Source organism: Camelus ferus, chromosome 31 (genome assembly GCF_009834535.1).
Source record: "Camelus ferus isolate YT-003-E chromosome 31, BCGSAC_Cfer_1.0, whole genome shotgun sequence".
Classification (NCBI taxonomy): domain Eukaryota; kingdom Metazoa; phylum Chordata; class Mammalia; order Artiodactyla; family Camelidae; genus Camelus; species Camelus ferus.
The window spans coordinates 15,043,864-15,065,597 of record NC_045726.1 but is presented as its reverse complement, the minus strand read 5'-3'; positions in this window follow the sequence as shown (position 1 = coordinate 15,065,597).

Below are 21,734 nucleotides of genomic sequence, written 5' to 3'. Positions count from 1 at the left end.
GTGATAGTGCCCATTCTCAGTGCTCAGCCCACTGCCTGCTCCTGGGGTCTCACTCAAGTCCTGAGCATCTCATCCTCCTCCTTTGACATCACGCACCAGGTGAAGGCACCTAGAGACAGGCTGGTCCTCACACACAGCTGACCAGTGCTCCCTCCTGCCCCAGTGCTCGGCTTCTCCTGGCTGGCTCATCTGCACAGGCTGCTTGGGGACAAGGATGCCGTGCCAAGAAAGCAGGAGGCCAGAGACGCATGTGCATCAGCGCTCAGGAGTTCCGTGTCCGTTACCTTACCATGTCACCACATTTTGTTGGGGTCACAAATTGTAACTGTATTTTTAAAATCAGGTAAATGAGGCCACTCAGATACCTTGCCCAAGGTCACAGAGCTAGTAAGGAGCGGAGCTTCAAATCCAGATCTCTTTGGCTCTAAAAGCCAGTCTCTTTGAAACAGCCTCGTGCTCACATGAAGCGACCTGAGGATTAGGGAAGACCATGGATGGCATTTATTTTGGTGCCTGCTTTGAGCGTGACTTAATGGCATCAGCACCTGGAGGGGCCATGACTTCAGAGCTGTTGATCTGGCTAAAATGGCAGGGATGTGACTCTGGGGAATCTTGGGATGGAAAAGGGTCTGAATGATAATTATAGGGCTCAACCCACCCATTACACAGATGAAGAAACTGAGGCCCAGGAGGGAAATGGTTGCATCCTGATTCTCACAAATACTGATGAGTAGAATAGCTTTTAGAACCCCAGTTTTCAACTTTTTGACCTCATCAGGTTTGCTGTTTATGGCCTCAGCACAGCACAGGGACATCGGCCACCAGTTTTTTCCATGTACCCTTCCCAAGTTGAGTGTGGGAAGTCACTGAACAGGCCATATCCTGCACAGACAGGGCTTCCCAGAATGTGAGACGTGGGCCGGTCCCTCAGGAAACCAGGGGCAGCAAACATGAGGGCAGGGGCTGGAGGAGATGTGGGCATGTGCCAAAGGGTGGTGACAGATGACACTTGCTGGAAGCAGATGTGGGGGCAACCTGAAAATACTCCAGGGTCCCATCAGCACCCAGATTGATTACACTTCCAAAAAGGACCCTTTCCCCATTTCCCAAGGCCTGTCTCGCCTTTGGAGGGGGAGCAGTGAAGTCGTGGAAAGTGCCTGGCAAAAATCACAGCGCCGCGGTCTCTTCAACTCCATCCCGCGGAGCCGCAGGTCAGGCGGGCTCCAGGGAGCGGCCGCGGGACGGGGCGGTGACGGCTTTCCTTTGGAAATCCAGCTCTTGGATGGCTTCTGCCTCGTAAGCAGACCTGCCCACGTAGAACCTACACATTGGAGTGGCTGATTTATGCCTCTAACACTGCGAGCTGCATTTAGCCAGGCTGGGAAGCACATCTGGTCGTGGGAAGCCGGAGTTCTTTCCTCGTCCATCCTCAGTAGACATTCATTTGTTTGATGGGTTTCGTCCTTGTGTTTTCCCTGCTCCTTTTCCGACAGGTCTGTTCTTCTGCCTCAGGCTGGGGCTGTGGCGGGCCCCCTGGCTTCTCCAATGTCCTCTCCAGGAAAGGACAGCGAGGGGGCAGGGGCCAGAACCCGGCTGGGATAAGTGAGGAAAACTCGTTGAGATTTTAAATATTTTCACAAAAGATACTGTCGACATGAACGGTTACCCTCCCCCACCGCAGAAAAAAATTGCCGCGCCCTAGAAATGTCACCCATTTTCATTTATCCAAATCAATGCTCTGTTTGCACACTTGCAATTACGCTTGCATAACTGCTTAAAAATACTTTTAGTCAATATTGCTTCATTTGCCCAAATTTGCTTCTCTGGGTAGCGAAGATGCTTTTTGTCGGAGGGTGGGGGAAGGGCAGAGCAGCAGAGATTTTGTAGATTTTTTCTCCCAGTCTATCCTGAATCCTTTTCCACGGCAACAGGCAGCTGAGTGGCATACAGGATCGCTCCAGAGCATTATCACCGTGTGTCCCCTGGGGCAGATTCATTTTCTTTTCAGGCCTCCTCCATGAGTTATACAGCAAACCACACTGAGTTTTTTTAGATTTCTTACTTTCAAGTTATGTCTTGGCTTTGCTGGTTTGTTTTTGTTTTTGTTTTTTTTTTTTTTTCCCTATCTTTTTCTTCCCTTAGCATTTGCTCTTAGTTCTGTTCATAAGATCCTGTGCCCCTGGGCCCCCGCCTCTCCCCCGCCCTCCACACACAGGCCCTCAACTGCCCCCACCCTGCTCATCTATCCACCCATGCAATTTTTTTCTGAGGTGATGTCACCGAATCCACTGTTGTCCATGAAAGCTGGTGGAGGTGGGGAAGGAGAAAAGTTCACTGTCCCGCCTTCACCAAGAGGACCCTGCTTCTTACCAAGGCTGGGGCTTGTTTAAGGGGCCAGGTCACTGGGTCTAAGCCCAGAGACTTACTTTGAGCTCTCACCTGGTCGTGTTGAGAAACCAGCATGGTTAGATGGACTCTGGGATCTCCAGGGGGAGCCACCAGGGCTATTTCAGTGATGTGAGGGCCATGTGTCACCCCAGACAGTGAGAGGAGCAGGCAGGTGTGGGATGGGGACAGGATAAGCTTAGAGCTCGGTCATGGTCCTGGTAGGTGCCCTAGTCAGATAACTAGTGCCAACACCTTCCTGGGGAGCATAGCTCAGAGCACAAGAGGTGCCCACCTTCTCCTTCCATCCCCTCAACTGAGCGTGCCCCTCGTGTGGAGCAAGGCTGAGCCCAGAAGTGTAGTCTTGCTGGGAAGGCAAAGTGCAGGGACGACATGGCTGTGACCAGCAGCTGGTCCCCCATGAAGAACCTCTGACAATGTCAAGGGAATGTCAGGATGGAGAGGCATGGTGATGTCCATCCTCTGTCTTCCTCCTCCTTGGATCCACCCCAGCGTGTGATCCCAGAAGGAGATGGAGGCAGGACGGAGGACATGGGGGGATTCACTTGCTCATATTTCTGTCTCTTGTGTGTCTTCTTCTCATGTCTTCTTTTTCTCTTCAACTCCAGCTCCTAAAGAGACGGAGCAGCCTCTTCTCTGGCAGGCGCCTTCTCTGCCCCGCATCCCACTACCCCAGTCACAGTGACAAATGATGTTCACTCGAGCCCCGGCTCAAGGCTTTCTGCTCTTAATGAGAAAAGGGAGGGTAGAGCCAGCCAGGCTAGGACTTGAGAAGTGGTTCCAGGAGCCTTCTCCCGCCTGCCACTTGAATCACTGGTCCCTTCTTCCTGCCTCCAGCCAGCACCCCCTCCATTTCGCCTGTCGGCCAGAGACCGACCCTCATCAGCCCACGGTATCCTTATTCCTGGGGGAAAAGGGAGAAGTTGGAAGTCCCCCGTGATGTGACGGGCCCACCAGGCAGGGGGATGGGCGGGTGGGGGGAGACCACGGTTGCTCAGAGCCTGGACAACAGAGAGGAAGTGAGGGGAAGGAGAGAGGAGCAGGACCCAGGACCGGGAGGAAGCGGAGGAAAGAGCAGGTGGGAAGAGGGCACATCAGGGCACGGATGAGAAGGGGAACAGGAGAGGAGGGAAAGACTGCAGGGAGAAAAAAGGAGCGTGTGTTCCCGGTGTATTTATGCATGTGTTACATGGAGTGGGAGGAACGGGGGGGGGGGGGGGGTTGTCACAGCACCGTCTCCAAAAATAAAAAATAAAAATAAAAAAATGTGAGGGACACAGGTTTCCTTGTGAACCTGGCTCTCAGGGGAGGGGCAGAGCCTGGAAGAGAAAAACACCTTTATTTTCCCTTGACTCCCAGCTGACTGCTCCACTTCCTCTCTCCTAGTCTCAAAAAAAAAAAAAAAGTGCAATTGCTATTCTGCTCTCAGTCAAATGGGATCCAGCTAATTAAAACCAGCTTTGGAAGTAAGCAGCAAGGGGTGGGGGGGACGATGTCCATCTGCCTGCGTGGAGCTGGGGGGCAGCCTGCGCGCCCACCACGCCTTTCTTGCGCAGAAAGGTCGCTTTGGTTTCCCTGAGGACAAATGCCCCCTCTTCTCGGCACTGTTTGGCTTTGGCTCTCTCGCTGGCTGGAGCCCCGGCGGGGAGCGGCCGCCTCGCTGCCTTGCGCGCTGCGCACCGTGAATGGAGAATGGATGCCGCGCTGATAATCCCGCGGGGGGCGGGGCGCGCGCCCGAGCGCCCGCATCCTGAGCATCCGCAAACACCGCTCCGCTGAGAAGTGATCTCTCCCCTCCGCACGACGGCAAGATGCTACCCTCGGCACCTTCTCCTGACAGTGACGCTGGTGGCAGAGAGTGAGCATTATTCCCACGTCTCCACTGAGGTCATTATTTATACAATTCTGAGCTGAAGTCTAAGTCTTTTTTTTTTTTTTAACTTTGCCGACTGCTGAGGCTTTTGCAACAAAATAATTACTTTTGTGCCAAGTACTTAGGTAACAAGATAAACAAGAGGCAACATAAATGGAATGTAAATAGGGAACAAGTGTCTGTGAAGGGAAAGGCAGCCTCGGGGGTGGAAAAAGCCTGACTTGGTTTTGTGCACCTGGTGAGTCCCCGGGGAGCCGAGAATCTTCCTCCATCCGCCCCTCAGTGGGTCTGCGACTCTTCAGGGCAGGGCTGCTGCCCAGATCTCTGTGAGGAAGCCTCACCTTGGCCAGGTGGTAAAGGAACAGGATTCAGTTCCTATTATGGACGAGGGTGTGTGCAGAGCCCCAGATGGGGAAGGACACAGCACTGTGAACCCAGAAAGCTGCGTCTGGGTCCCAGCCCTGATGCCCACTCTCCAGGTGACCTTCAGCAAGTCACCTCTCTTCCCTGGACCTCCATGTGCTCGCTTCTAACACCAGGGGTGGAACTGGGTGAACTCACGAGTCGCCCAACTGTATACGATTTCTACCAAACACCTTCGTCAGGGAATAGACTTTGGAATTCACGACTGAAGAGTGGAAAGAGTGGAATCTAAATTCCACGTCTGAATCGTTACCTAACCAGGCAATTGTCGTTTGATAATAACATCTGCAGTGGGCTGAAGAGTGGGTCATCCCCCCAAAGATATGTTTACCCAGAACCTCCTGTGAACGTGACCTTACGTGGAGACAAGGTCTTTGCAGATATCATGAAGTTAAGAATTTCAAAATGGGATGATTGTGGGTTAGGGTGGACCCTAAATGCCATGACAGGTCCTTATAAGAGAAGTGGAAACAGAGACACAAGGACAGGGCTATGGGGAGACAGAGGTAGAGATTGGACGGATGCTGTCACAAGCCAAAAAAATGCTGGGAGCCACCAGAAGCCAGAGGAGGCCAGGAAGGGAGCTCCCCTAGAGCCGTGGAGGGAGCACGGCCCTGCCGACACCTGGGTTGTCAGAGTTCCAGCCTCCAGAACTGTGAGAGAACTTACTTTTCTTGCTTCAAGCCACCCAGTTTGTGGTAATTTGTTATAGCAAGCTCCAGGAAACGAATACATTATCCATAGGCCTGAAATGAGGACCCATCCTCTGGGCTGGGGGCCTCCCCCATCTCTCGCATTTTAGAAGGTGAAAGTCTGTCCACAAGAGCAGGGGATAGCTCAAGCGGTAGAGTGCCTGCTTGGCATGCACAAGGTCCTGGGTCCAAACCCCCAAACCTCCTCTAAAAATAAATAAACCTAATTACAGGAAAGATAGTTGTCTGTCCACGTGGGCATGTTAAGAAAAAGGAAAAGAGATGACACTCTGCAGCAGAAGAAAGATAAACTGGCATCACCTTGCCTGGTCTCTATCTTGGCAGAGGGGACCACCTCCCAAGGAGGAAATTTACAGCGATAATGATGCTCCGTAATTAACCTAAAGTGAGATTTAAAAACAATATTATCTCAATGATATAACCAATCTAAACCCATGATTTCAAAAGTAAATATAATGTACTAATAGTGAGAAGAAGGAGGAATTAAGAAAACGTAATTTGCAATATAATTTTTTTTTCAATATATAAGGGATGGGCTTGTCTAGACTAGAAAATATGATGAGAGCACTTACAGGTTTTCTCTATATTTAAGTCACTGGGAGTGCAGGCGGGAAGGCTGTGAACTGATCCAGGCGGGGCGGGCTGATAACTCAAATAGCACGAAGAGCTTTGCCGTCTGTGACCTGCTTTTCAGGGATTGCGAAGAACTCCCTGGAAAGTGAGCAACACTTTCTTGCCTTGATTTACAAGAAAGTCGCATTTCTGGAAAACATAGGCTATATTAAAAGCATATTTTAAAATCTAATACGGTTTTATGTCACACAATGGAGTTAAGTTCTGGGCCTGGGTAACTGTAAGCAGGTTTGTCACCTACACGTATGTCCTACAGGACATTCAGAAGTCATTCAAGCAGGCTGCAGGATGCTGCCGCCGTGGGAAGGCCTCCCCGTGTGATGCAGTGCATCTTGCATTCCTGCTCCCCGCCGTGACTGTCAGCGCTATGCCCCCATCACCAGGGTAACTGAAGAACACGTCCTTAGATTTCTCTACTTGCCCCTGAAGGCACCAACCCCCTTGAGAACCAGTGGACTCCATCAATATTCCTCTAAGGCCTTGCCCAGCCCTTTGTTGAACCCTAAGTGAACCCACGTTCTCGGGACCATTGTACATGGTATCAGTGCTTAAAGTGTCAATCAACAAACACGTATTGAATTTGCACTCTTTGCACTGTGTTGACGCTAGAGAAGAGGTAAGATACGCATGCGCCCAAGCATGACTGAGACCCAGCTCCCCTTCCTCTCCATCCTCTCTCCACCCTCTCTCCTCCCTCTCCCTCTCCACCTGCCTCCCCCATCCTTCCTCCCTCCTCCCTTCTCCCTCGCTCCCTCCTCTCTCTTTCCTTCCTCCCTTCCACACTTCCTCCCTTTCTTATTTTCACTTTTCCCCCATTGTTTCCTTTCTCTCCCTTTTCTTCTTCTTTTCTTCCCTTCCTCTGCCAAGTGCCTCCTAAACTCCAGTGTAAGGACCAGCATCAGACTGATTGGATAAGAATGGCCGGGGATCAGGTGCTCATTCAGCTTCCTGGTAACTGCTCGCTCATGAGATTCATGTTCAGAAGGTCTCGGTCTTACACAAAAGCTGCTCCCAGAAGGACATGATCGGATGTAGGTGGGCACCCACTGTCAGCTCATTTTTATAGAGAGACTCTCTCTTGGAGCCTTGCCTGCGAAGAATCATTTCAATAAGCTATTCCCCCTAAACATGTACAAATTATTCACCTGGAAAAATATCAAACCCATTCTTCAGTGCAAGAGCTGTTACAGAAAACAGCTCTTCAGGAGCGGACGTCCGGGGCTGATGTGGGGTCACTGCGGTCACACGTGCACTTAGCCACCTGCGCAGGGCAGCACCCCGGTCTCACAATTTGGGCAATTTGTTGATGTCGGCTCCTGGCTCTCTCACAATAGCTGTGTGAGAGACACAATAGTTAATGAGCAACAGAGGTCAGTTCTAGATGAGAATTGTACATGATAATGACTAATAATAAGAAGTAAGATGCATTCAACCCAAACATGTCCATGAGCAGGAGAGAAAAAGAGGCAACTCTGGAGTGATGCTACTTGCCTCAATGTGATTTTGTTTGTGACATTTGGCTCTGGAGGTGGTGCTGCAGAGCTGGGTGAGGAGCACGGCTGGAGCAGTAAAAACCATATTTGAGTCTGGCCTACCTGGGTTTCAATCTCAGTCTTGCCCTTTACTAGGGCCCGGGAACTCCGGACAAGCCATTTAATCTCTTTCATAAACCAAGGATAGTGCCATCTACCCTCGAAGACGGCTGGGTGGTCAGCTGGGGTGATGAACGTGGAAGGCTTGTTACGAGCTGGCACGCTGCAAATGCTCTGTGAATTTCATTCTCCTGGAAACTTCACTTCGCTGACAAAAATGCTGAAGGGAAGGAGGGGACAGCCAGCACCCAACCAGAAGGGCCCAGCACTGCATGGTTGAAAGGCTGTTTGCCTGGGAGACTGAGAATAACTGAGAATAAGGGAGGGGTTCTGAGAGAGCCTGGATTCCAACAGCTTGGGCTCAGAAGGAGGTCTGGCAGGGCCTGGCCTCCACACACAGGAAGCAACTCCCTAATCAAGGCTGCTCAGCTGCGTCTCTATTGCGGAAGGAAAGCTTGGGGAGAATCTGAGTGATGTCTTGTGAGGCTACTTACCACTCCAGAGCACCCAAGGTCATCGCTTTTATTTTACCAACCCTGAACCTGCCCTCCTGTAAAGCAGAAAGCCCCTCCAGAATCATCTCCGCAGAAGATGAATCTCGAACGCCTTGAGCACGTCCCAGCCACAGCCTTCCAACAGCCTACACTGATCAAACCACGAGCACTTACTGAGTTTCTCTAGATGCATGTCCTCCTGAGTGCAAAGCTGGTCACGTTGCCTTCTTGCTTAAAGATTTCCATTGGCTCCCCATCACCTACAGGATACAAGCCGAGATCCCTTGTTGTGGCTGACAGATCCCTCCATCTGACCACTCTCCACATGCCCACCTTCCAGCTTGGTACGCAAGTGAGCACACATGTCCCACGTGCCAACACACACTGCATTGTTGTTACACAAGTCTTCTCATCACGCCCTGAAGAAATCATAGTTTCTCATGCCTCCGTACTTTTCCGTGTGCTTCCCCTCTGCTGTAATTCCTGTTTCTTTTTCTTTTCTTCTTTTCTTACTTTCTTTCTTTCTTTCTTTCTTTCTTTCTTTCTTTCTTTCTTTCTTTCTTTATTTTCTTCCTTCCTTTCCTTTCCTTCCTTCTTTCCTTCTTCCTTCCTTCTTCCTTTCTTTCTTTCTTCTTTCTTTCTTTTTTCTTTCTTCTTCTTTTCTTTCTTTCTTTCTTTCTTTCTTTCTTTCTTCTTTCTTTCTTTCTTTCTTTCTTTTTTTTGCCCTAGGCAGATCCATCTCAAATATTATCACACTGTGTCACACTAGCCACCTCTCCCAACCAGAGATAATGAATTATCCATTGTTCTTTCTTATCTCTCCTTCTGTAACTCCCGTTCAGCGTTTGTTGGTCCTTCCCATTCTACCCTCCAAGTCACTGAATCTCTCCCATTTTCCAGCCTTTGGTCTTTCTGTGCTGAATCTCAGTATTCTTTTATGTCCGTCTCCAAGTTGGTGACTGAGTGTGATACGTTATTCACTCCATTCCTAATTATTATGTTTTCAATTTCTTGAATTTTTTTTTTTTTTTTGGTTTCTTTTGTCCAGTCTGACTGGTTGATTCCAATAACCTCTTGTTTATAAGCCATACGTACAAACCCTACTTTTGTTTCTTTAACGGAAACATCACAGACTGGGGGACTTAATGACATGCATCTGTTTTCTCACGGTTTTAGAGGCTAGACGTCTGAGATCACGTTGTCGGCAGGTTTGGCTCTCCTGGGGCCTCTCTCCTCGGCTTGCAGACAGGCCGCCTCCTCCCTGAGGCCTCACGTGGCCTTCCCTCTGTGTGTGAGCATCCCTGGTGTCTCTTTATATGTCCAAGTTTCCTCCCTCTTGTAAGGATCACCAGTGATAGTGCATTAGGTCCCATCCATATCACCTCGTGTAACCTTAATTCCTCTTTAAATACCCTATTTTCAAATACAGACACATTGAGGGGTCAGGGCTTCAGCATATGAATTTGGCAGGAGGGCGGGGGGAACACAGTTCATCACATATGTTAAATGTACTTATTTTGTGTTCTTTCTTCCTTGTAACTGTCATCTTTGCTGGTCTGATTCTGTGGATTGAATGTTTCTGCTGGCTCTTGCTTGTTGTCTTGTAAAATGAGTGAGTTTCTGTTAGCAGCATATATTCTCTGGAGCTCATATGTAGAAATTCTTTGTGGACTGTGTTTACAGTATGTTCTTATACAGAGAATTTCATTTTGCTTCCAGCAGGCACCTGGGGGCACTTCTGATTCACGGCTATTTACAATTCGACTTTGAGTTTGAATTTGGTGGGGAGTTTTTTTGGGGGGGAGATGGGGGGTGCAGTACAAAGAGATAGTAGTGAGTTTCAGCCTTTAACTCATAGGAGGATGGGTTTGGAGTTAGCAGCTATTTGAGGAAATCTTAATTTTTGTCACACCCAGATAGAAAGCCCCAAACCTTCACCATTGTTCCCACCTAGCTTAGTTAATTTTTGAGGTTTACCCTCTGTGGTGGGCTAATTGCCTCCCCACCCCAGTGTCCCCTTTTATTGACATCATACACTCGTATGGGGGGGATACATTTGTAAAGTGGATTAATTGTATTCATGGCCCTAATCCTTCCCCTCTTTATTATTTCCCTAGGACCACTGCAACGAACTACCACAAACTTGGTGGCTGAGAGCAGCAGAAATGTGTTTTCTCATGGTTCTGGAAGCCAGAAGTCCGAGTTCGAGGTTTTGGCAGACCCGTGCTCCCTCCGGAGGCCCTGAGGGGAGCCTGTCCTGGGCTCCTCCGGCTCCTGGCAGCTGCTGGCGGTCTTTGGCTTGTGCCGCGCCACTCCGGGCTCAGCCTCCGTGCTCGCGTGGCCCGTGGCCTTCTCCCTGTGCGTCTCTCCGTGTCCTCTCTCCTTATTAGAACACCAGCCAGTGGATGCAGCTCCTCTTTCCCCAAATCTGGGATGATTTCGCCTTGCAATCTTCGACTGATTGCATCTGCAAGGACCCTGTTTCCAAATGAGTTCATCTCCTGAGGTCCCAGGTGGACATGAATTGTGGGGGGAACATTTTTCAACCCATTACATCCCCCCACATACAACCCGATGCCACGTCACTTTGCAGTAATCGCCCCCTCTGAGTCTCACCCCAGCCGCGTGACTCTTTTTAAGCAGTGGGAGGTTGCCCGCTGTGGCCCCGGCTGGCACTTGCAGACATGCAAGGGCATTCTCCCCTGTCCTTTCTCTCTGCCGTTGCTACGGCGCGGCCACGTGCCTGGCCCCAAGCAGCGGCTGAGAGGAGCATGATGCTGCCCATCTAACGGGACCCTAGCGGGTGGCCAGGTGACCCGCATACAGGCGAGTGGGCCCAGCGATGATCAGCAGAACTGCCAGGCCGCCAGGCCAGATGTGTGGGTAAGAAACAGTGATTCCGTGTGCCACTAAGGGATTGTCAATATGCAATAGACGAGTGGTACCCCCTCTAAGTGGGCCTCCCTTTTAGGGTCTGGGCTTTACAATGAGGCCTCCTGTCTGACTTCCCACCATGCTCAGGCCCCTGGCTTTGTGCCCTGTCCCCTAATCCTCCAGTGCCCCTATTAGAATAGATACTCCAGGAAAGCAAGCCTCTGAATATATTCCCCAGGGAGAGCCAGCTCCAGGACACACCTGCCTTCTTGGAGTCACACTTTCTTGCCCACTTCTGGCCTCCAAGGAATCCCTTACTTCCCTGACAACCAATAACAACAACAAAAAAAGTTTTAATGCAGAATTAATTAGGTGTACAGCAGTGGCATGGGGTGGTGAGGCATGAAACTTTCTTTTATCATTAGTTATCTAATTATGTCTACCTCCTCACTGAGCTGTGTTCTCCCAAACAGGAGAGACACTGTAAAGTACTTGCTGAAGTTGCCTTTCTCTTCCAGAGCAGACCATCAGCTCTCACCTAGCAGCCTGTGTTCCTCCCAGAACACTCTTTGGGGTCTTTCTGCAGAAGTAGGCAGAGGAACCCACTCTGACATGTGCTGGAAATTTCATTTGCTTTTGTGAACATACAGGAAGGGTCCTCTTCTGGGACCCCCCTGCACCAATTCAGCAGCCATCAATTGACCTCAGGCCATCAGGGAACAACCCAAGGGTCACTTGTAATTTTCTAGAATCAGGGACTCACAGATCACTGGAACACTTTCAGTCCTCAACACCCAAGTCCATAACCATGATTGTTACCTGCCGTCAACTCAGAGAGGACATTTCTCTATTTCAGCGCACATGGGAAATATTTTCTTCCTTCTGTAGGCTTAGCATTTTCACAGTACAGGCACTGGTGTTTTTCATGAATAAATCTTTTGTAAGTATCCGCTGGCAGCCTTCTGTTCAGACTGAGACCACAGGAGGTGATAAGCCCCCCTTTCCGGTCAAGACAGCCTCCTGCCCTTTCCTCCGACACGCAGCCTCCTCCTCCCCCACCTGCTGGCAGTGGGACTCTAGGAAGGAAACACAGTGACAGCCATGGAAGCCAGCGCATCCAGGAGCCCATCCTGGAGTTTGCCCCGGGGGCTCGCCATTGGCTGGTTCTTTGCGGCTTTTCCATGGGGGGTTGAACTGGACATCTTCCTGTGGATGCCACGTGGGCGCTGTTGCCTTTTGGAGAGCAGGTGGCCACAGCCACATTCAAGCCTGAAATCAAAAGTCCTGCAAGGCCACAGACATCCTTCACCTTCAATTTAACATAATAAGCGCTGATTGAAGGATGAAGTATACAAGCGTGGGCCTGAGATAGAACTGGAACTCGATATGGAGACAAGGAAAGGAGGAAAGAAATGAAAATGTAAGTCGAGGGAGGGTGCCTCAAGTCCAGCCAACAGAGGGTCGTACTGCTGACGTGTTGGGGTTTTCAGGTTGACAGTAGGAGCATGAGAAGACGAAGAAGCATCCTGCTTGGAAAGACAAAGTGTTTCAGGTGAACTCCAGGTTTCGCACCACGCATCGTACTAGTCCTGACCTCATCCTTCTGAAAAAGCGGATGTGGTATGTTTCCCACTTCAGAAGGCGGTAAGTCAGGTCTGAGCCGTGGAAGGTGGTTGACTTTTAATATTACATGGGTTTCACTCCACCCTCATTAGGAAAGAAATTGTATTCAATAGACTGATGTCTACAACCAGAATCCCAAATTATTAACTTGTGTCAGCACAAGGAGGCGAGTGTCAGGGGATCCAATCAGACTGAAGTTTTATTCATTTACAATCAGAAATACAGTTGTTCTAGAAACTGCCCTTAAAAGTTGACTCATGTGGGGCCAAATCAAAATTAAAAGATTCTCTTGAGAGCTTGGAATCAGAGCACAGGGAGTTAGTCAGCGGAATGACACATGCAGTGGCCTCAGGTGACCACAGTCTGGCTCGCTGTCTCCCAATAGAGTAAATCTGGCACACAGGTCGGGAATACAGGACATCTAACAACTTCAGCCCCTGCCATCCATTTCCGCGCTAGGACGGCCCTTCCTTTGGGACGGGATGCTCTTTGGAGTGAGAAGCCCCTGCTCCACTAGTTGGACTGGCAGTGCCACTGCGTGACTTTGGGAGTCTGCTCTCTTTCCTTCATGGCTGCCTAATTCTTTTCAGATCAAAAAACTCATTCTTTAGATTTGTTCACGCATCCCACCGAGTTACAACAAGCATTAGACTCTCATCTTCGGGAAATTCTCTCTTAGCTTAAAGCCTACCACTCTCTCTCTCTGACTGTTTCCCACTGGTGGTCCAGGTCCTAGCTCAGTAGGAAACACAGAAAAACTCTCTGCCTTGTCCCATGGGACAGCTCTTCAAGAATTCGAGGCAGGTTATTATCAAGGTGGCCACATACTGTTGTGTAAGTTGTGCACCGGACAAGAGAATATGGAATATGGGTGAGGAGCCTGGTGCGGGGCTGCCTCTCTTTGGAGAGACATGCTTTTCTCTTTTTTACCAAAGGCTCCATATGAATTAGCCATGGGCATGGCCATTGTGGTGCTCCAGTCTCAACATTTAGGGGCCCAACAATTGGTTCTCAAACTCACGACACTCTGAGATCTCTGTAATGTTACCTCTTAAGACACAATCAAACTTATAATGTCCTATCTAAAAGTGACATCCAGAATTGGCCAAAACCCACCAAAAGCAATGAGGTGCCTACATTCCCTTACTCCATAAGTAACTATTCACATGGCTAAGAGTCACACCAACTCTTTTTAGCAGCTTCATCACCCTGTTGGCTTATGTTGAGCTGGGGGTCCAGAAATAGCTCAGGTTGCTTCTCTCTTGAGAAATGCTAGTCACATCAGGTCTTCCAAATCACATGCAAAATATGGTCCGTAAATTAATTTCTCTTAAAACTCAGTGTATTGATTTTAGCTGTTAATGTTGCTCATTGAGGACTTTGCGAGCAGCGTGAGTCTGTCAGTGCACTGTTCTCTCTCCTGCTTTTGTGCCGCTTAGCAGATTGATAATCTGGTTTTTGTTTGTTTGTTTTGTTTGTTTTCACAGTTTTAAAGAAAGCAAGATAGCAGGGAGGGAAAAAGGAAAAGCAACAAACATTTTGGTGTCCCTCCTATGTTCCAGATGCTGTACTCTTACAACATCATCTTCATCTTCCCAACAACCCATGCGGATATGCAATAGTATTACTTCTATGTGCGTAACTCAGTTGCTTGCCCAACATTGTATAGTTAATAAGTTGAAAGCCAAGGTTCAAACCGAATCTCATTTCATTTAAGCTAAGTTCTTCCAACAACTTGAAGAGGCCCCTTAAACATCAGGGCCCTGAAGACATTCTGTAGAATGTCTCACTGGTCCGGCAAGAGGACCGCTCTCTGGCATAACCTTAGGGTCTTTGGTCAGGGGCTGTGTGAGGCCACTAGGCTCTGTAGAGAAGACTGTAGGTCTTCTGCTGGGACGCCCAGGTTGGATTCCCGTAATAGATTAGCTCAAGGAATGATGGTCTCCCAAACTTCAGGACATATACCTTAAGGTTTGCCAAAGTCCATAAATCCTCTTAGTACTAATTTTGAGCTCAATTCTACTTTCCTTTGCTCTATAATTGATACTGTTAAATTCACACCAATATTTATCTGTGTTCTCTCTCTGGGGACGCAGCTATCAAAAAAAAAATCTATGAACAAATTGGAATTTGTCTACCTTACACCATTTCTTTCTGAGCAATTCAGAATAGAATAGAATATTTGAGTTAGAATGCTAAAGATCACTTAGTTCAATTCTGTTGTTTTAGTTAACCCAAGAGTTAAGCAACTCTGTTCAGACTGCACATACGTTAATGGAAGAGTCTTGTTCCTTAACTTTTAGTCCAAGAAAATTTTCCATCACACCATGCTGTCTCTTTTTATTTCAAAATGACAAAATGAGTTTTCTACACCGGGCTGTCAATGGAAACATGCCCTTAACATGTGAAGATCCCTGACAAATACTTTGGCCATAACTGTCATTCTAGAAGGTTTGGCGGGGTCTCACTTTGCCCAGGCTGTGGCCCAGGCCTGGCTCCACCCTTGCCCTCCTCTGTGGCCATGGCCCTCGCTTACTCTTTCTCACCATCCCTTGTGCGGTACTCCATGTATGACAGCAATCAATAATTTCCTTATTAATTAAATGACACTTTATCAAAGCACTCCTTCAGGGGCTCTGAGAAAGCCAACTTTGACTAGCTATAAAGTTTAAGGTAATCATTTAAGAGAAAAAAATGTGATTCATCATCTTTATGGCAGATCACGGCCACCACATTCTCCCCAGGAGTTCAATCCATCAAGCTCCTCAATGCAAGGACGGCTAACAAGGTCCCTGTCACTCCAGGTGAAATATACAGAGGCTCCCGACTGTCACAGAGGTGCAGCCACCTCTCCATCCCAGAATGCTCCCTCCAGGAAGCCAGCAGGATGGCCCTGCCCTGAGCTCCAGCTCCTTTTGCAGAATAGGGGTAGGTAAGATGGAACCCTTCAGTCCCCTCCTCTCATGAGAATGGTCTCCTGTGGGCGCGATGTCTGAGGTCATGAGCCCAGTCCTTTAGGTCTGAGATATTCATGAGAAAATGTTTGCTTGTGGTTAGAACCTCTTGTGGGACTTGCAGCTCCCGGTCCACAACAAAAACTGCTCCTCCTGGCCGTACGATCTTTTGCAAAGTGATTTCTATTGTGTTACCTCTCACGGCCCTCATCTAAGTTGTTATAAGGTAGGGAAGGAGCGACTGTCATTCTTATTTCTCAAAGGAGGAAACTGAAGCACATCCATCGTCACTTGGATTATGGTGGCACTGCAGGATTTCAGCTCAGATCTGGCTTCAGAGTCCATGCATTTTACGTGGTTATATCACCATGAATTCCAGCCCCACCAGCCTCAGTTCTTTTCTGGATGTAGTGCAATTGCATTTTGAATCCAGGAGATTTTGCAGCCTTGTCCATTTTCCCGTACCAGGAATACCTTCCCTTGAATGAAATGCTCAGAAACAAGGCAGGGCACCATGTTTGGACTCTTCAGTCGACTCAGAGAGGCCAGGAGCCTCCACGTTATTCTCGTTCTTATGGAGAAACTTCAGACCATGTGGCAGGCAGGCCACTGTCCTGAGCGCCTGGGCTGCTGTGCACAGACCCGAGCCGTCCCCTGGCCACTGGGGCTCCGGCAAGGGAGACTCAGATCATGGTCTCAGGGCAGCCTTGCTGCCTGTTTCTTCAGCCTTTGCGAAAGGAGACTGGAGGAGATCTGAGCTGAATCCAGAACACACCCGGAGGTCCTGTGTGTATATTAACTCAGTGGGAACGTATCCAGATTCAATTTACTTCCCTGTATACATACATTCCATGCTTTCATATGGCTTTTTAAATTGAATTCTAATTCTTTGCAGTGGGTATTACTGGCTGCATTTTTTCAGACAAAGAAGCTCAGAGAGACTGACTTGACACTCGGTAACCTGCCTCCCTTTCCCCTCCTGCAGGACAGGCTATAGCTGTTTCTGTAAATTCCATGTCATTACAGGTCACTCCACGTCTTCCATCGTATTGACTTTCCTCGCTGGCCACAACCCAACAAGCTGAGCCTCATTCTTCTCTCACTGCTGTCCACTCTTGCCCTGGCCAACAGGCCGTGGGCCGGAGGGGCAGTTAAGGGTCACCCAGGGACCCAGATGGTTCTGTTTTTCCTTCCATGGGTCGGGCTGTCGATCCTGGGAGATGTGAGTACAAGGCTCCTGACTGAGGATCGGAGGTTCTCTGCTCTTCCGCGGCTGCTTCCTGACATGTGGGGCCTTGGCAACTGATTAACCTGCCACCCTGGGGCTAAAAACCGGTATTAAAACTCCCTGCAGTGGAAATGGTCCATGCAGGCAGGAGGGCGATGCGTTGTCATAAGAACAGGTGTTTGTTCAGAATGATGGTGAGCAAGTCTGATACGTTCCTCTGCACATCCTTAGGGGCAAGAGGACAGAGGGGGAGAAAAGGATGAGAGAAAGGAAAAGAAAAAAAAAACAGGGAAGGAAGAAAGCAAAAGGACTCAAATGAGATTAAGGAAAAGCAAAGGAGAAAGGAAAAAGGGAAGGAAGAGAAACTGTCTGATGGATGCTAGATTTTTTCAATTGCCCTCTTGTGGGCTTTCCCTGTGCCCTAGCACCGCATCTCCCCATTCCTGGAGATGGTCCCCTGGTGTCACTCCTAGCAAATCCCCAGAGCCACACCAGTGCCCAAGCCTACACTCTCTTGAGCAATCTTGAGGAATGATAAAATTTCTTCCCTCTTAGATCAGTTGGGATGGTTGAGACTCTCAAGAGAATATTTGATAAATGATGATGATGATGATAGATAGATAGATAGACAGACAGACAGATAGATAGACAGACTAATAGAGTAAATAGATGATAGATAGAGTAGATAGATGATAGATAGATAGACTAGATAGATAGGTAGGCAGGTAGATATATAGATAGATAACCATCCAATGTCTACAATCCATAAAAAATGAGTGGCCTATGGGGTCCTGGTTCCTTAGTTTAATTTAACCCAAGACATAGTAAGGAATGTGTGTTACACAAACCTTGTTACTTGGAAATCCCCCAAACTCCCTCTTTCCAGATCTTCCCTATTCCTCCACCCACTTTCTCCTTGGCAGTGTCCCTTCTAGAGGAGAGTAGATGACGTTTTTGAAAGCTGATTACGTGGCGCCCCTGAAATGGCATTTCTATTCATCAGCAGCCTTCTAGCTGTGAGTGACATACTTAGTAGCTCAAAAGAGCTTAAACATAAAAAAGGAAATTCATGGGTTCTTCAACCAAACCTTGCAATGCAGGAGGGGTGGCAGCCCCCAGGGTCGGTGGGCCCAGGGCTGAAGCACAGCCGTGGATGCTCTGGCTCTGTGCCTGCCCTTCCTCCTCCGTCCAGGTGGGGCCCAGCCCCTCAGGCTCCTTCTCGGGGAGGAGCACAGCCACTGGCAGTTCTGGAAGCCCTGGACTTGGAGCTGCCGTGAAGGGAAGAGAGGGCAGGCTCTGAGTCCCCGCTTCAGAACAGAAACGCTCAGGGGAAGACGTGGGATGATCTCACGTGGATCACATCCTTCACCCTGGACCAGTCATGAGGCCAAAAGGATGGGCCCAGTGACTTGCAAAGACTGGGTCCCCAAAGCTCTGCTCAGTAAGGCCCTTCCTTCTCTCCGCACCTGGGACCAACTCAGGTGTGAGGCAGGCCTGGTCAGAGACGGAGGACTAGAAAAGAACTTAGAACCGATGCTGTGGGGTCCTGCCCTCCTCCCAAGGCTGATCCCCTGAGCCGGAGCCAGGCAGGCCAGGGCGTGGCACCTGACACTCTTGTTGGATTCAGAAGTCGCTCAGGTAACCAGTCAGTATTCAAGTGAAACTTGGAGGAAGGTGGGTCCACTGGTGACACTGGAAATGAAGCCATGGAGGCATTCTTTTTTTCTTTTAATTTTATTTTTTATTGAAGTGTAGTTGATTTACAATGTTAGTTTCAGTTGTACAGCAAAGCAATTCAGTTGTACATATGCATATATATACATATATTTTCAGATTCTTTTCCATTATAACTTGTTACAGGAAATTGTGTAGATGTGTGTGCTATACAGTAGGACCTTATTGTTTACCTATTTTATATACAGTAGTGGGTATATGTTAATCCCAAACTCCTCATTTATCCCTCCCCACCCTTTCCCCTTTGGTAACCATAGTTTGTTTTCTATGTCTGTGAGTCTATTACTAGTTTGTAAATAAAACTTGGTGTTTTTTTTTTTTAGATTTCACATATAAGTGATATCATTTGATATTTGTCTTTCTCTGTCTCACTTACTTCACATAATCTCTAGGTCCATCCATGTTGCTGCAAAAGGCATTATTTCATTCTTTTTTATGGCTGAGTAATATTCCATTATATATATGTATATATATACATACATACATACACACACACACCACATCTTCTTTATCTAGTCATCTGGTCAATAGACATTAGGTTGTTTCCATGTCTTGGCTACTGTAAATAGTGCTGCTGTGAACACTGGGGTGCAGGTGTCTTTTCAAATTAGAGTTTTCCCTGGATGTATGTACCAAGGAGTGGGATCGCTGGATCATATGGTAAGTCTGTTTTTAGTTTTTTAAGGAACTGGAGGCATGTGTTTTGAGCAAAGGAGCTGCTTCAGAGTAGGATTCCAGCCACAGGAATGGACCTGGGCATGGTGACCAGGCCCCAGAGAAGGCTGCTGGGGTCCAGGGAAGACTGGCCAGCACCAGCAAGGAGCTGCCATGCTGGGCAGAGAGCGGAGGCAGTGGCTGGATGGTTGGGGAAGGTCGCGAATTGATTGCCATTGGGGACCCAGGGCTGACCCCAAGCTGCCCAGCGTGGGGAAGTAACAACCAGATTCACTGCAGACCCCCTCACTGACAGCAATTCCCACTGGGAAGGCTGGGAAAGGAAGAGGCTGGCAGGAGAAAGTGGCAGAGAAAGAATCAAATCAGAGTCAAAAGGAGCACAAAGAACCCTCCCTTTTATCTAGTGGGGCATTTCTAGAAACTTCTGCACCCCCCTTTCTTCCTCTAGCCAGGCCACTTAAGAACCTCCTGCATCATTCTTTTCCCTCTGGCTCCACTCTAAGCTCTGAGGCTGCACATCCCCGCTTCCTTCCATTTTCCAAAGTCACAGGCAGCAGACGACCTGCAGCTGCATGTACAATCCCTTTCTCTCAGAGCCCAGCTGGGCCCGAGCATCGGGCTCTGCCGGCCGAGCCCCTGACCCCCGATGCAGCCCCTCCGGCCAAGCCCCAGCTGGGCTGCCTGGCGGCAGCGGTGAGCCATCCTGACAGACCACACTCCAGTGAGGACGGTCCCCTGTGACTCTTTGCAGGAAGGGGTCTGGGGTGACACAGAGCTGTTGAGTCCCCGAGGCCAGCTTTGAAAAACCAAATGAAACAAGAAGCTGAAACATCCCCATTAGTGTTTATCTCCCGTTTCCCCATTAAAGCAGAGAGAGAAACCAGTGTCCCGTGTCGATTCATACTTTAAAAACTGGGTTCAGCAGCCAAGAGCGGTAGATGCTGGTAGTTGGCGGCCCCGAAGGAGCTGTAGAGGGGGCGCCTCCCGGGGGAGCGGCCCCCTCTTCTCTGGGGCAGGCCGCTCCAGCCCCGCCCTGAGCCTCCGGGCCTGCTGTCCCCACAGGCCTGGCCTCTGGCCAAGAGGGGGTGGCCTGCACCCGCGCAGCAGCGGGGCCTCCCTGGCCATGTGGCTGGGTTTGCCAGGCAGCGGGAGAAACTCCAGGGCTAGACCAGGTTATGGGCTCCTCTGAAGAGCACTCCCTTGATCAAATAAACTAACCGCACTGTTTACTGTGTAAACTTGGACCGAAGCAGTCGTGCAGAGGGAGGTTCATAACAAGGGCTGTTAATATTTATGGCTGTTATCTTAGGTTCCTCGAGCCACCGCAATAAGCCCACTGCAGAGGCAGAGAGGAGGAGGAGGAAGCAGAGGGGAGGAGGGATGGTGCCCGCCTGCCTGCTGAGTGGTGCCCAGAGCCTTCCTGATCTGCACGGTGGGGTCCCTACCAGCCTGTGGAAATGTCTGCTGAGCACCTGCTGTGGACGGGACACTGAACCATGGGCTTGGATACGGAGATAGACAAGGAAAGCCACCAAGGAGCCATGGGAATGAGTTCTAGGACAGGAGCACTCGAGGTCTGGGCGGGGTCAGCCCCTCTGCTCTGGGTCAGGGAGGATGCACCTGGGCAAAGCAGTGCCGTTTCTAGTGGAATAGCCTCAATTTGGGGAAAACTGAGGTGATCCTTCTTTAAAAAGATGTCGGTGCCCATGACCCCAGGACCTCGGTTTCTGTCCTGAGTGGCTGCCCCATTTTTCCATAAAGGAGCCCCTCTGAGCTCTTGCTCTGAAATCTCTCGAACTGGCAGCTCCATATTGAAACCCTCAAATCTGGTTAGATTGAGCTGGTGGAGAGGGGGCAGCATGGAGCAGCGAGAAGACCTTGAGGGAGGCTCCAAGAACCATCAGACTGGAGTTGGCAGCGGTGTATACGTGCACATTTCTTGGGGAAGCAGGTCACTAGTTCTCATCAGATTCTTAAAGAGCTCATGAACAGCTAACCACTGTGTTCATATCTGATTAAGATTCATTCTTTCAAGTTCTAAGATCCTCTAGCTCTAAAAACCTCCACACTCCCATGGGATTCTCTCCCCGAGTGTAAGTTCTAGCCGGGGCTGCCCTGAGGTCCCTTGAGTGCACAGCCACACTCTGGGATGGAGATGAAGGGACTCGCGCACACGTGGTGGGGCCACGTGGCACAGGGGTCTTTCTGGGCACAGCTTTTGGAGTCAGAGTTGAGTCTGAATGTCTGCTCTCCCATTACAGTGACACCTGTGAGTCTCAGTTTCGTCATCAGTAAAATTGGTATAATAATGCAGGGTGATCCCCTGCCTGTAAAGGCAGGCAAATATGTAACAAGTCATTTACAGAGAGCACATTATAGTCCACGATAAAATACCGTTAACTCTGTGTTTAGACTTTATAGCCACCGTGAAGTAGTGTCTACATCAGAGAGGGGTTTTGAGGATTGTGTGTAATGGTGAGTGCCAATTGCCTGGCATGGTGCAAGTACCAAT